The sequence below is a fragment of the Sturnus vulgaris genome, unplaced genomic scaffold (assembly GCF_052056855.1).
Source record: "Sturnus vulgaris isolate bStuVul1 unplaced genomic scaffold, bStuVul1.hap1 Scaffold_151, whole genome shotgun sequence".
NCBI classification, from domain to species: domain Eukaryota; kingdom Metazoa; phylum Chordata; class Aves; order Passeriformes; family Sturnidae; genus Sturnus; species Sturnus vulgaris.
The window spans coordinates 1,518,365-1,532,103 of NW_028276070.1; positions in this window are offsets into that span (position 1 = coordinate 1,518,365).

Here is a 13,739-nt window from a genome sequence, read left to right on the forward strand (position 1 = left end):
GCACTCGGAGCCAAGGCAACAGGGCGTGCTTGCCAGCTGAACTGAGAACACGCTGTTGGGCAGAGCTGAAACTGACCGCTGGAGTTCAGCTCCTTCCTACTGCTAAGGGCACTTGCGAAGGAAAGCGAGAGTCAACCACCTTCCTCTCCTAGTAGCCTGTAACGTGGTGCACACAAGCACGGCTCTTGTGCCGCTTCGTTCACCGCCCTCTCCCTCGCCCTCGCCTGGCGCCGCTTTCACTTCCCGGCGGCCAGAAGCCGCTGCAGGGGCGCCACATAGCCAGCAGTGTGCCGGCAGCCAAGAGCTAGAGAACGCTGCTTCTGCCCAAGCCCGCCTAGGCGCGTGCAACTTTGTTCTCAGAGCTCCGTGCAACAGTCTGCCTCTCTCTCACTTCGAACGGAAAACGAAAGCTTTTCGCCTAAGCCCTTCACAGAGATCCGTTGCCAGGACGAGAATGACTTGAAGCCGGAGCTCGCCTCCGCCGCGAGGAAGCTGCTCTTAGCACCGCATTGCAGGGACACGTCTCGCTTCTTGACTACGTGCTTAGCGCTCTCCGAATTCGCTGCTAGCCCCACGGTCCTTCTCAGCTGCAAGCAGCAGCGCTCGCAGTACATAGAGCTTCGCAAGGACCGAAGACCCGGAGGGACATATCGCACACGAAAATGTACGAGGACAGAGACGTGTTCTACATTGTCCTTTCTCGTCATCCAGTTTGTACATCTGCTTCCTTTGCTGTTAGGAATCGCTCCTTGAAAGACAAGCGAGAGCGTCTTTCTGGTTGCACTGCACTGAGTGCTCGCTAGGGTCTTTGCACTCGGAGCCAAGGCAAGAGGGCGTGCTTGCCAGCTGAACTGAGAACACGCTTTTGGGCAGAGCTGAAACTGACCGCTGGAGTTCAGCTCCTTCCGACTGCTAAGGGCACCTGGGAAGGCAAGCGAGAGTCAACCACCTTCCTCTCCCAGTAGCCTGTAACGTGGTGCACAAAACCACGGCTCTTGTGCCGCTTCGTTCACCGCCCTCGCCCACGCCTACGCCTGGCTCCGCTTTCACTTGCCGGCGGCCAGAAGCCCCTGCAGGGGCGCCACATAGCCAGCAGTGTGCCGGCAGCCAAGAGCTCGAGAACGCTGCTTCTGCCCAAGCCCGCCTAGGACGTGCACCTTTGTTCTCAGAGCTCCGTGCAACAGTCTGCCTCTCTCTCACTTCGAACGGAAAACGAAAGCTTTTCGCCTAAGCCCTTCACAGAGATCCGTTGCCAGGACGAGAATGACTTGTAGCCGGAGCTCGCCCCCGCCGCGAGGAAGCTGCTCTTAGCACCGCATTGCAGGGACACGTCTCGCTTCTTGACTACGTGCTTAGCGCTCTCCGAATTCGCTGCTAGCCCCACGGTCCTTCTCAGCTGCAAGTAGCAGCGCTCGCAGTACATAGAGCTTCGCAAGGACCGAAGACCCGGAGAGAAGTATCGCACACGAAAATGTACGAGGACAGAGACGTGTTCTACTTTATCCTTTCTCGTCATCCAGTTTGTACATCTGCTTCCTTTGCTGTTAGGAATCGCTCCTTGAAAGACGAGCGAGAGCGTCTTTCTGGGTGCACTGCACTGAGTGAGTGCTCGCTAGGGTCTTTGCACTCGGAGCCAAGGCAAGAGGGCGTGCTTGCTCGCAGAACTGAGAACACGCTTTTGGGCAGAGCTGAAACTGACCGCTGGAGTTCAGCTCTCTCCGGACGGCAGAAGGCGAAGAACGAAGCCGCTTGCGAGCGGCGCTGTGCAGCGAAGAGCACACGAGTGAGTGCTCGCTAGTGACTATGCATTCGGAGCCAAGGCAACAGGGCGTGCTTGCCAGCTGAACTGAGAACACGCTGTTGGGCAGAGCTGAAACTGACCGCTGGAGTTCAGCTCCTTCCTACTGCTAAGGGCACTTGCGAAGGAAAGCGAGAGTCAACCACCTTCCTCTCCTAGTAGCCTGTAACGTGGTGCACACAAGCACGGCTCTTGTGCCGCTTCGTTCACCGCCCTCTCCCTCGCCCTCGCCTGGCGCCGCTTTCACTTCCCGGCGGCCAGAAGCCGCTGCAGGGGCGCCACATAGCCAGCAGTGTGCCGGCAGCCAAGAGCTAGAGAACGCTGCTTCTGCCCAAGCCCGCCTAGGCGCGTGCAACTTTGTTCTCAGAGCTCCGTGCAACAGTCTGCCTCTCTCTCACTTCGAACGGAAAACGAAAGCTTTTCGCCTAAGCCCTTCACAGAGATCCGTTGCCAGGACGAGAATGACTTGAAGCCGGAGCTCGCCTCCGCCGCGAGGAAGCTGCTCTTAGCACCGCATTGCAGGGACACGTCTCGCTTCTTGACTACGTGCTTAGCGCTCTCCGAATTCGCTGCTAGCCCCACGGTCCTTCTCAGCTGCAAGTAGCAGCGCTCGCAGTACATAGAGCTTCGCAAGGACCGAAGACCCGGAGGGACATATCGCACACGAAAATGTACGAGGACAGAGACGTGTTCTACATTGTCCTTTCTCGTCATCCAGTTTGTACATCTGCTTCCTTTGCTGTTAGGAATCGCTCCTTGAAAGACAAGCGAGAGCGTCTTTCTGGTTGCACTGCACTGAGTGCTCGCTAGGGTCTTTGCACTCGGAGCCAAGGCAAGAGGGCGTGCTTGCCAGCTGAACTGAGAACACGCTTTTGGGCAGAGCTGAAACTGACCGCTGGAGTTCAGCTCCTTCCGACTGCTAAGGGCACCTGGGAAGGCAAGCGAGAGTCAACCACCTTCCTCTCCCAGTAGCCTGTAACGTGGTGCACAAAACCACGGCTCTTGTGCCGCTTCGTTCACCGCCCTCGCCCACGCCTACGCCTGGCTCCGCTTTCACTTGCCGGCGGCCAGAAGCCCCTGCAGGGGCGCCACATAGCCAGCAGTGTGCCGGCAGCCAAGAGCTCGAGAACGCTGCTTCTGCCCAAGCCCGCCTAGGACGTGCACCTTTGTTCTCAGAGCTCCGTGCAACAGTCTGCCTCTCTCTCACTTCGAACGGAAAACGAAAGCTTTTCGCCTAAGCCCTTCACAGAGATCCGTTGCCAGGACGAGAATGACTTGTAGCCGGAGCTCGCCCCCGCCGCGAGGAAGCTGCTCTTAGCACCGCATTGCAGGGACACGTCTCGCTTCTTGACTACGTGCTTAGCGCTCTCCGAATTCGCTGCTAGCCCCACGGTCCTTCTCAGCTGCAAGCAGCAGCGCTCGCAGTACATAGAGCTTCGCAAGGACCGAAGACCCGGAGAGAAGTATCGCACACGAAAATGTACGAGGACAGAGACGTGTTCTACTTTATCCTTTCTCGTCATCCAGTTTGTACATCTGCTTCCTTTGCTGTTAGGAATCGCTCCTTGAAAGACGAGCGAGAGCGTCTTTCTGGGTGCACTGCACTGAGTGAGTGCTCGCTAGGGTCTTTGCACTCGGAGCCAAGGCAAGAGGGCGTGCTTGCTCGCAGAACTGAGAACACGCTTTTGGGCAGAGCTGAAACTGACCGCTGGAGTTCAGCTCTCTCCGGACGGCAGAAGGCGAAGAACGAAGCCGCTTGCGAGCGGCGCTGTGCAGCGAAGAGCACACGAGTGAGTGCTCGCTAGTGACTATGCACTCGGAGCCAAGGCAACAGGGCGTGCTTGCCAGCTGAACTGAGAACACGCTGTTGGGCAGAGCTGAAACTGACCGCTGGAGTTCAGCTCCTTCCTACTGCTAAGGGCACTTGCGAAGGAAAGCGAGAGTCAATCACCTTCCTCTCCTAGTAGCCTGTAACGTGGTGCACACAAGCACGGCTCTTGTGCCGCTTCGTTCACCGCCCTCTCCCTCGCCCTCGCCTGGCGCCGCTTTCACTTCCCGGCGGCCAGAAGCCGCTGCAGGGGCGCCCCACCGCCAGCAGTGTGCCGGCAGCCAAGAGCTCGAGAACGCTGCTTCTGCCCAAGCCCGCCTAGGACGTGCACCTTTGTTCTCAGAGCTCCGTGCAACAGTCTGCCTCTCTCGCAGTTCGAACGGAAAACGAAAGCTTTTCGCCTACGCCCTTCACAGAGATCCGTTGCCAGAACGAGAATGACTTGTAGCCGGAGCTCGCCCCCGCCGCGAGGAAGCTGCTCTTAGCACCGCATTGCAGGGACACGTCTCGCTTCTTGACTACGTGCTTAGCGCTCTCCGAATTCGCTGCTAGCCCCACGGTCCTTCTCAGCTGCAAGTAGCAGCGCTCGCAGTACATAGAGCTTCGCAAGGACCGAAGACCCGGAGGGACATATCGCACACGAAAATGTACGAGGACAGAGACGTGTTCTACATTGTCCTTTCTCGTCATCCAGTTTGTACATCTGCTTCCTTTGCTGTTAGGAATCGCTCCTTGAAAGACAAGCGAGAGCGTCTTTCTGGTTGCACTGCACTGAGTGCTCGCTAGGGTCTTTGCACTCGGAGCCAAGGCAAGAGGGCGTGCTTGCCAGCTGAACTGAGAACACGCTTTTGGGCAGAGCTGAAACTGACCGCTGGAGTTCAGCTCCTTCCGACTGCTACGGGCACCTGGGAAGGCAAGCGAGAGTCAACCACCTTCCTCTCCCAGTAGCCTGTAACGTGGTGCACAAAACCACGGCTCTTGTGCCGCTTCGTTCACCGCCCTCGCCCACGCCTACGCCTGGCTCCGCTTTCACTTGCCGGCGGCCAGAAGCCCCTGCAGGGGCGCCACATAGCCAGCAGTGTGCTGGCAGCCAAGAGCTCGGGAACGCTGCTTCTGCCCAAGCCCGCCTAGGACGTGCACCTTTGTTCTCAGAGCTCCGTGCAACAGTCTGCCTCTCTCGCACTTCGAACGGAAAACGAAAGCTTTTCGCCTAAGCCCTTCACAGAGATCCGTTGCCAGAACGAGAATGACTTGTAGCCGGAGCTCGCCCCAGCCGCGAGGAAGCTGCTCTTAGCACCGCATTGCAGGGACACGTCTCGCTTCTTGTCTACGTGCTTAGCGCTCTCCGAATTCGCTGCTAGCCCCACGGTCCTTCTCAGCTGCAAGTAGCAGCGCTCGCAGTACATAGAGCTTCGCAAGGACCGAAGACCCGGAGGGAAGTATCGCACACGAAAATGTACGAGGACAGAGACGTGTTCTACTTTATCCTTTCTCGTCATCCAGTTTGTACATCTGCTTCCTTTGCTGTTAGGAATCGCTCCTTGAAAGACGAGCGAGAGCGTCTTTCTGGGTGCACTGCACTGAGTGAGTGCTCGCTAGGGTCTTTGCACTCGGAGCCAAGGCAAGAGGGCGTGCTTGCTCGCAGAACTGAGAACACGCTTTTGGGCAGAGCTGAAACTGACCGCTGGAGTTCAGCTCTCTCCGGACGGCAGAAGGCGAAGAACGAAGCCGCTTGCGAGCGGCGCTGTGCAGCGAAGAGCACACGAGTGAGTGCTCGCTAGTGACTATGCACTCGGAGCCAAGGCAAGAGGGCGTGCTTGCCAGCTGAACTGAGAACACGCTGTTGGGCAGAGCTGAAACTGACCGCTGGAGTTCAGCTCCTTCCTACTGCTAAGGGCACTTGCGAAGGAAAGCGAGAGTCAATCACCTTCCTCTCCTAGTAGCCTGTAACGTGGTGCACACAAGCACGGCTCTTGTGCCGCTTCGTTCACCGCCCTCTCCCGCGCCCTCGCCTGGCGCCGCTTTCACTTCCCGGCGGCCAGAAGCCGCTTCAGGGGGGCCCCACCGCCAGCAGTGTGCTGGCAGCCAAGAGCTCGAGAACGCTGCTTCTGCCCAAGCCCGCCTAGGACGTGCACTTTGTTCTCAGAGCTCCGTGCAACAGTCTGCCTCTCTCGCAGTTCGAACGGAAAACGAAAGCTTTTCGCCTACGCCCTTCACAGAGATCCGTTGCCAGAACGAGAATGACTTCTAGCCGGAGCTCGCCCCCGCCGCGAGGAAGCTGCTCTTAGCACCGCATTGCAGGGACACGTCTCGCTTCTTGTCTACGTGCTTAGCGCTCTCCGAATTCGCTGCTAGCCCCACGGTCCTTCTCAGCTGCAAGTAGCAGCGCTCGCAGTACATAGAGCTTCGCAAGGACCGAAGACCCGGAGGGACATATCGCACACGAAAATGTACGAGGACAGAGACGTGTTCTACATTGTCCTTTCTCGTCATCCAGTTTGTACATCTGCTTCCTTTGCTGTTAGGAATCGCTCCTTGAAAGACAAGCGAGAGCGTCTTTCTGGTTGCACTGCACTGAGTGCTCGCTAGGGTCTTTGCACTCGGAGCCAAGGCAAGAGGGCGTGCTTGCCAGCTGAACTGAGAACACGCTGTTGGGCAGAGCTGAAACTGACCGCTGGAGTTCAGCTCCTTCCGACTGCTAAGGGCACCTGGGAAGGCAAGCGAGAGTCAACCACCTTCCTCTCCCAGTAGCCTGTAACGTGGTGCACAAAACCACGGCTCTTGTGCCGCTTCGTTCACCGCCCTCGCCCACGCCTACGCCTGGCTCCGCTTTCACTTGCCGGCGGCCAGAAGACGCTGCAGGGGCGCCACATAGCCAGCAGTGTGCCGGCAGCCAAGAGCTCGGGAACGCTGCTTCTGCCCAAGCCCGCCTAGGACGTGCACCTTTGTTCTCAGAGCTCCGTGCAACAGTCTGCCTCTCTCGCAGTTCGAACGGAAAACGAAAGCTTTTCGCCTAAGCCCTTCACAGAGATCCGTTGCCAGGACGAGAATGACTTGAAGCCGGAGCTCGCCTCCGCCGCGAGGAAGCTGCTCTTAGCACCGCATTGCAGGGACACGTCTCGCTTCTTGACTACGTGCTTAGCGCTCTCCGAATTCGCTGCTAGCCCCACGGTCCTTCTCAGCTGCAAGTAGCAGCGCTCGCAGTACACAGAGCTTCGCAAGGACCGAAGACCCGGAGGGAAGTATCGCACACGAAAATGTACGAGGACAGAGACGTGTTCTACTTTATCCTTTCTCGTCATCCAGTTTGTACATCTGCTTCCTTTGCTGTTAGGAATCGCTCCTTGAAAGACGAGCGAGAGCGTCTTTCTGGGTGCACTGCACTAAGTGAGTGCTCGCTAGGGTCTTTGCACTCGGAGCCAAGGCAAGAGGGCGTGCTTGCTCGCAGAACTGAGAACACGCTTTTGGGCAGAGCTGAAACTGACCGCTGGAGTTCAGCTCTCTCCGGACGGCAGAAGGCGAAGAACGAAGCCGCTTGCGAGCGGCGCTGTGCAGCGAAGAGCACACGAGTGAGTGCTCGCTAGTGACTATGCATTCGGAGCCAAGGCAACAGGGCGTGCTTGCCAGCTGAACTGAGAACACGCTGTTGGGCAGAGCTGAAACTGACCGCTGGAGTTCAGCTCCTTCCTACTGCTAAGGGCACTTGCGAAGGAAAGCGAGAGTCAACCACCTTCCTCTCCTAGTAGCCTGTAACGTGGTGCACACAAGCACGGCTCTTGTGCCGCTTCGTTCACCGCCCTCTCCCTCGCCCTCGCCTGGCGCCGCTTTCACTTCCCGGCGGCCAGAAGCCGCTGCAGGGGCGCCACATAGCCAGCAGTGTGCCGGCAGCCAAGAGCTAGAGAACGCTGCTTCTGCCCAAGCCCGCCTAGGCGCGTGCAACTTTGTTCTCAGAGCTCCGTGCAACAGTCTGCCTCTCTCTCACTTCGAACGGAAAACGAAAGCTTTTCGCCTAAGCCCTTCACAGAGATCCGTTGCCAGGACGAGAATGACTTGAAGCCGGAGCTCGCCTCTGCCGCGAGGAAGCTGCTCTTAGCACCGCATTGCAGGGACACGTCTCGCTTCTTGACTACGTGCTTAGCGCTCTCCGAATTCGCTGCTAGCCCCACGGTCCTTCTCAGCTGCAAGCAGCAGCGCTCGCAGTACATAGAGCTTCGCAAGGACCGAAGACCCGGAGGGACATATCGCACACGAAAATGTACGAGGACAGAGACGTGTTCTACATTGTCCTTTCTCGTCATCCAGTTTGTACATCTGCTTCCTTTGCTGTTAGGAATCGCTCCTTGAAAGACAAGCGAGAGCGTCTTTCTGGTTGCACTGCACTGAGTGCTCGCTAGGGTCTTTGCACTCGGAGCCAAGGCAAGAGGGCGTGCTTGCCAGCTGAACTGAGAACACGCTTTTGGGCAGAGCTGAAACTGACCGCTGGAGTTCAGCTCCTTCCGACTGCTAAGGGCACCTGGGAAGGCAAGCGAGAGTCAACCACCTTCCTCTCCCAGTAGCCTGTAACGTGGTGCACAAAACCACGGCTCTTGTGCCGCTTCGTTCACCGCCCTCGCCCACGCCTACGCCTGGCTCCGCTTTCACTTGCCGGCGGCCAGAAGCCCCTGCAGGAGCGCCACATAGCCAGCAGTGTGCCGGCAGCCAAGAGCTCGAGAACGCTGCTTCTGCCCAAGCCCGCCTAGGACGTGCACCTTTGTTCTCAGAGCTCCGTGCAACAGTCTGCCTCTCTCTCACTTCGAACGGAAAACGAAAGCTTTTCGCCTAAGCCCTTCACAGAGATCCGTTGCCAGGACGAGAATGACTTGTAGCCGGAGCTCGCCCCCGCCGCGAGGAAGCTGCTCTTAGCACCGCATTGCAGGGACACGTCTCGCTTCTTGACTACGTGCTTAGCGCTCTCCGAATTCGCTGCTAGCCCCACGGTCCTTCTCAGCTGCAAGCAGCAGCGCTCGCAGTACATAGAGCTTCGCAAGGACCGAAGACCCGGAGAGAAGTATCGCACACGAAAATGTACGAGGACAGAGACGTGTTCTACTTTATCCTTTCTCGTCATCCAGTTTGTACATCTGCTTCCTTTGCTGTTAGGAATCGCTCCTTGAAAGACGAGCGAGAGCGTCTTTCTGGGTGCACTGCACTGAGTGAGTGCTCGCTAGGGTCTTTGCACTCGGAGCCAAGGCAAGAGGGCGTGCTTGCTCGCAGAACTGAGAACACGCTTTTGGGCAGAGCTGAAACTGACCGCTGGAGTTCAGCTCTCTCCGGACGGCAGAAGGCGAAGAACGAAGCCGCTTGCGAGCGGCGCTGTGCAGCGAAGAGCACACGAGTGAGTGCTCGCTAGTGACTATGCACTCGGAGCCAAGGCAACAGGGCGTGCTTGCCAGCTGAACTGAGAACACGCTGTTGGGCAGAGCTGAAACTGACCGCTGGAGTTCAGCTCCTTCCTACTGCTAAGGGCACTTGCGAAGGAAAGCGAGAGTCAATCACCTTCCTCTCCTAGTAGCCTGTAACGTGGTGCACACAAGCACGGCTCTTGTGCCGCTTCGTTCACCGCCCTCTCCCTCGCCCTCGCCTGGCGCCGCTTTCACTTCCCGGCGGCCAGAAGCCGCTGCAGGGGCGCCACATAGCCAGCAGTGTGCCGGCAGCCAAGAGCTCGAGAACGCTGCTTCTGCCCAAGCCCGCCTAGGACGTGCACCTTTGTTCTCAGAGCTCCGTGCAACAGTCTGCCTCTCTCGCAGTTCGAACGGAAAACGAAAGCTTTTCGCCTACGCCCTTCACAGAGATCCGTTGCCAGAACGAGAATGACTTGTAGCCGGAGCTCGCCCCCGCCGCGAGGAAGCTGCTCTTAGCACCGCATTGCAGGGACACGTCTCGCTTCTTGACTACGTGCTTAGCGCTCTCCGAATTCGCTGCTAGCCCCACGGTCCTTCTCAGCTGCAAGTAGCAGCGCTCGCAGTACATAGAGCTTCGCAAGGACCGAAGACCCGGAGGGACATATCGCACACGAAAATGTACGAGGACAGAGACGTGTTCTACATTGTCCTTTCTCGTCATCCAGTTTGTACATCTGCTTCCTTTGCTGTTAGGAATCGCTCCTTGAAAGACAAGCGAGAGCGTCTTTCTGGTTGCACTGCACTGAGTGCTCGCTAGGGTCTTTGCACTCGGAGCCAAGGCAAGAGGGCGTGCTTGCCAGCTGAACTGAGAACACGCTTTTGGGCAGAGCTGAAACTGACCGCTGGAGTTCAGCTCCTTCCGACTGCTACGGGCACCTGGGAAGGCAAGCGAGAGTCAACCACCTTCCTCTCCCAGTAGCCTGTAACGTGGTGCACAAAACCACGGCTCTTGTGCCGCTTCGTTCACCGCCCTCGCCCACGCCTACGCCTGGCTCCGCTTTCACTTGCCGGCGGCCAGAAGCCCCTGCAGGGGCGCCACATAGCCAGCAGTGTGCTGGCAGCCAAGAGCTCGGGAACGCTGCTTCTGCCCAAGCCCGCCTAGGACGTGCACCTTTGTTCTCAGAGCTCCGTGCAACAGTCTGCCTCTCTCTCACTTCGAACGGAAAACGAAAGCTTTTCGCCTAAGCCCTTCACAGAGATCCGTTGCCAGAACGAGAATGACTTGTAGCCGGAGCTCGCCCCAGCCGCGAGGAAGCTGCTCTTAGCACCGCATTGCAGGGACACGTCTCGCTTCTTGTCTACGTGCTTAGCGCTCTCCGAATTCGCTGCTAGCCCCACGGTCCTTCTCAGCTGCAAGTAGCAGCGCTCGCAGTACATAGAGCTTCGCAAGGACCGAAGACCCGGAGGGAAGTATCGCACACGAAAATGTACGAGGACAGAGACGTGTTCTACTTTATCCTTTCTCGTCATCCAGTTTGTACATCTGCTTCCTTTGCTGTTAGGAATCGCTCCTTGAAAGACGAGCGAGAGCGTCTTTCTGGGTGCACTGCACTGAGTGAGTGCTCGCTAGGGTCTTTGCACTCGGAGCCAAGGCAAGAGGGCGTGCTTGCTCGCAGAACTGAGAACACGCTTTTGGGCAGAGCTGAAACTGACCGCTGGAGTTCAGCTCTCTCCGTACGGCAGAAGGCGAAGAACGAAGCCGCTTGCGAGCGGCGCTGTGCAGCGAAGAGCACACGAGTGAGTGCTCGCTAGTGACTATGCACTCGGAGCCAAGGCAAGAGGGCGTGCTTGCCAGCTGAACTGAGAACACGCTGTTGGGCAGAGCTGAAACTGACCGCTGGAGTTCAGCTCCTTCCTACTGCTAAGGGCACTTGCGAAGGAAAGCGAGAGTCAATCACCTTCCTCTCCTAGTAGCCTGTAACGTGGTGCACACAAGCACGGCTCTTGTGCCGCTTCGTTCACCGCCCTCTCCCGCGCCCTCGCCTGGCGCCGCTTTCACTTCCCGGCGGCCAGAAGCCGCTTCAGGGGCGCCCCACCGCCAGCAGTGTGCTGGCAGCCAAGAGCTCGAGAACGCTGCTTCTGCCCAAGCCCGCCTAGGACGTGCACTTTGTTCTCAGAGCTCCGTGCAACAGTCTGCCTCTCTCGCAGTTCGAACGGAAAACGAAAGCTTTTCGCCTACGCCCTTCACAGAGATCCGTTGCCAGAACGAGAATGACTTGTAGCCGGAGCTCGCCCCCGCCGCGAGGAAGCTGCTCTTAGCACCGCATTGCAGGGACACGTCTCGCTTCTTGTCTACGTGCTTAGCGCTCTCCGAATTCGCTGCTAGCCCCACGGTCCTTCTCAGCTGCAAGTAGCAGCGCTCGCAGTACATAGAGCTTCGCAAGGACCGAAGACCCGGAGGGACATATCGCACACGAAAATGTACGAGGACAGAGACGTGTTCTACATTGTCCTTTCTCGTCATCCAGTTTGTACATCTGCTTCCTTTGCTGTTAGGAATCGCTCCTTGAAAGACAAGCGAGAGCGTCTTTCTGGTTGCACTGCACTGAGTGCTCGCTAGGGTCTTTGCACTCGGAGCCAAGGCAAGAGGGCGTGCTTGCCAGCTGAACTGAGAACACGCTGTTGGGCAGAGCTGAAACTGACCGCTGGAGTTCAGCTCCTTCCGACTGCTAAGGGCACCTGGGAAGGCAAGCGAGAGTCAACCACCTTCCTCTCCCAGTAGCCTGTAACGTGGTGCACAAAACCACGGCTCTTGTGCCGCTTCGTTCACCGCCCTCGCCCACGCCTACGCCTGGCTCCGCTTTCACTTGCCGGCGGCCAGAAGACGCTGCAGGGGCGCCACATAGCCAGCAGTGTGCGGGCAGCCAAGAGCTCGGGAACGCTGCTTCTGCCCAAGCCCGCCTAGGACGTGCACCTTTGTTCTCAGAGCTCCGTGCAACAGTCTGCCTCTCTCGCAGTTCGAACGGAAAACGAAAGCTTTTCGCCTACGCCCTTCACAGAGATCCGTTGCCAGAACGAGAATGACTTGTAGCCGGAGCTCGCCCCCGCCGCGAGGAAGCTGCTCTTAGCACCGCATTGCAGGGACACGTCTCGCTTCTTGACTACGTGCTTAGCGCTCTCCGAATTCGCTGCTAGCCCCACGGTCCTTCTCAGCTGCAAGTAGCAGCGCTCGCAGTACATAGAGCTTCGCAAGGACCGAAGACCCGGAGAGAAGTATCGCACACGAAAATGTACGAGGACAGAGACGTGTTCTACTTTATCCTTTCTCGTCATCCAGTTTGTACATCTGCTTCCTTTGCTGTTAGGAATCGCTCCTTGAAAGACGAGCGAGAGCGTCTTTCTGGGTGTACTGCACTGAGTGAGTGCTCGCTAGGGTCTTTGCACTCGGAGCCAAGGCAAGAGGGCGTGCTTGCCAGCTGAACTGAGAACACGCTGTTGGGCAGAGCTGAAACTGACCGCTGGAGTTCAGCTCCTTCCTACCACTAAGGGCACTTGCGAAAGAAAGCGAGAGTCAACCACCTTCCTCTCCTAGTAGCCTGTAACGTGGTGCACACAAGCACGGCTCTTGTGCCGCTTCGTTCACCGCCCTCTCCCTCGCCCTCGCCTGGCGCCGCTTTCACTTCCCGGCGGCCAGAAGCCGCTGCAGGGGCGCCCCACCGCCAGCAGTGTGCTGGCAGCCAAGAGCTCGAGAACGCTGCTTCTGCCCAAGCCCGCCTAGGGGGTGCACCTTTGTTCTCAGAGCTCCGTGCAACAGTCTGCCTCTCTCGCACTTCGAACGGAAAACGAAAGCTTTTCGCCTACGCCCTTCACAGAGATCCGTTGCCAGAACGAGAATGACTTGTAGCCGGAGCTCGCCCCAGCCGCGAGGAAGCTGCTCTTAGCACCGCATTGCAGGGACACGTCTCGCTTCTTGTCTACGTGCTTAGCGCTCTCCGAATTCGCTGCTAGCCCCACGGTCCTTCTCAGCTGCAAGTAGCAGCGCTCGCAGTACATAGAGCTTCGCAAGGACCGAAGACCCGGAGGGAAGTATCGCACACGAAAATGTACGAGGACAGAGACGTGTTCTACATTGTCCTTTCTCGTCATCCAGTTTGTACATCTGCTTCCTTTGCTGTTAGGAATCGCTCCTTGAAAGACAAGCGAGAGCGTCTTTCTGGTTGCACTGCACTGAGTGCTCGCTAGGGTCTTTGCACTCGGAGCCAAGGCAAGAGGGCGTGCTTGCCAGCTGAACTGAGAACACGCTGTTGGGCAGAGCTGAAACTGACCGCTGGAGTTCAGCTCCTTCCGACTGCTAAGGGCACCTGGGAAGGCAAGCGAGAGTCAACCACCTTCCTCTCCTAGTAGCCTGTAACGTGGTGCACACAAGCACGGCTCTTGTGCCGCTTCGTTCAACGCCGTCGCCCACGCCTACGCCTGGCTCCGCTTTCACTTCCCGGCGGCCAGAAGCCGCTGCAGGGGCGCCCCACCGCCAGCAGTGTGCTGGCAGCCAAGAGCTCGAGAACGCTGCTTCTGCCCAAGCCCGCCTAGGACGTGCACCTTTGTTCTCAGAGCTCCGTGCAACAGTCTGCCTCTCTCGCACTTCGAACGGAAAACGAAAGCTTTTCGCCTACGCCCTTCACAGAGATCCGTTGCCAGAACGAGAATGACTTGTAGCCGGAGCTCGCCCCAGCCG